General features: G+C 42.5%; 1 protein-coding gene across 1 annotated transcript in view; it reads left to right on the top strand.

Annotated features, from left to right (window-relative positions):
• Positions 1-289: 289 nt before the first annotated feature.
• LOC106011843 (serine/arginine repetitive matrix protein 1) overlaps positions 290-1,620 on the top strand; it is a gene marked incomplete in the record, with an annotated part of 15,432 nt that continues 14,101 nt past the window's right edge. Inside the window, 1 exon segment of the mRNA XM_013082890.2 lies at positions 290-916.

Below are 1,620 nucleotides of genomic sequence, written 5' to 3'. Positions count from 1 at the left end.
GGAAGAAGAAGAAGAAGAAGAAGAAGAAGAAGAAGAAGAAGAAGAAGAAGAAGAAGAAGAAGAAGAAGAAGAAGAAGAATCGTTGTTCACTCGAGCCAAGTTGGCAGGAGTGAATTAATGTTTTGCATGGCAGATTTACAAAGCGATAAGCCAATTACAGCAGCTGTCAGGGTGGAGTGGTGTTAAATCCGTCCTGTGTCGCTGGCACCAGAGCCCCGCGGCGCGCGACTTCTCGACGTATACGTCGCTGGACGGAAGTCGTTTGACCAGACGTCGATTTGTGCGCGCGCGCGCCTGCCTCGCTCTGCTCTGCGTTATTCTGTGGACCGTCTGTTCCTCTATCAAACTGGCACCAGTCAGTGTCTTTGGCGTACCGGTGTTGTGAAGAGGGGCACACTTGCTGCGTCGCGTCAGTCACAGACCAATAAATATAATGGGAGGATAAGACCACGTTGCTGAAGTCTGTATTTTTAGTTGGAGTCAAGAGAAACACGTCGATACGAAAACGGTCATTTAGGGAAAGAAGAGAGCAAGGAAGACAGGCAGAAAGAAGAAATAAATCAAAGGAAAAGTAAAGAAAGGCTTGACAGCGGCACCGCTCAAGCACCTGCTCATTAAAAAACAACAACAACAACAACAAGCAAACAGAGAAATTTGCAAAATTGACGAACAGGAAAAGAAGCAATAAGCCACACTCGAGCACCCACCAACAACCCGTTTGCCATACCGAAGACAGCGAAGTTACACAGGTGTGTGTTTTCTGTGTGAAGTTGTATTACGTAAACAACACGGCCACTGTACAATGAAACGTTAAAGCATTTGTTGTATTGAGACTGTCATCTCGTGTTTCCGCCAGTCCTGAAGGACGTGAAGGGAGTGTGATTCAACAGCCTTGAACATTTTCCCAAAGTTTTTGGTGAGTAGCTTACGTGTCTTAATATTTACACATTATTTGTTTTTTCCCTTTTCATTATTAGAGCAACGTTACGTTCAAGATCAAAACTGGATAGAAAATTGTTTGTTCAAAAAACAAACAAACGAAAAAAGCATAAGACAAATATAGAACTCAGGTCGAACGTTGTAATTTCGAGAAAGGTTTTAATAACGAAGGGCCGAAGCTCTTGCCATCCCTCAAGTCTGATGCCTCCCAGTACGGAAATAAAAACAAATACGACCAAAATGATGTAATTTTTAAAAAATCAAATTCAATGAAAATACCAGAATATTTTGCGGGTGGTTGGTCAGCACTACTCGTTGGTCCTACTTTTGTATTTTCCACTCTTTAGTTTCTCTGTCTATCTTACTGTTTCCCAGCACGCAAAAACCATTTGTGAGTCGACCTGCTTCTTTTAGTTTTAGTAGAGTTTTCACGGAGCTCGCAACTGCATAAGGTCATGTGAGCGCCTTTTTACTCAAACACACCCACAAACCAACAAACAAACAGACACACAAACACACAAACAAACAAACCCAGCACATTTCTTGACGTTATTAGAGCGAAGGGTGATCCGTAGGTGTATGTGTGTGTGTGTACATACGTGCGTGCGTGTGTGTGTGTCTGTGTGTGTATGTATGTATGTATGTATGTATGTATGTATGTATGTATGTATGTATGTATGT

Source organism: Aplysia californica, unplaced genomic scaffold, assembly GCF_000002075.1.
Source record: "Aplysia californica isolate F4 #8 unplaced genomic scaffold, AplCal3.0 scaffold00198, whole genome shotgun sequence".
Taxonomy (NCBI): Eukaryota; Metazoa; Mollusca; class Gastropoda; order Aplysiida; family Aplysiidae; genus Aplysia; species Aplysia californica.
This window is presented reverse-complemented; position numbering and strand designations above follow the sequence as displayed.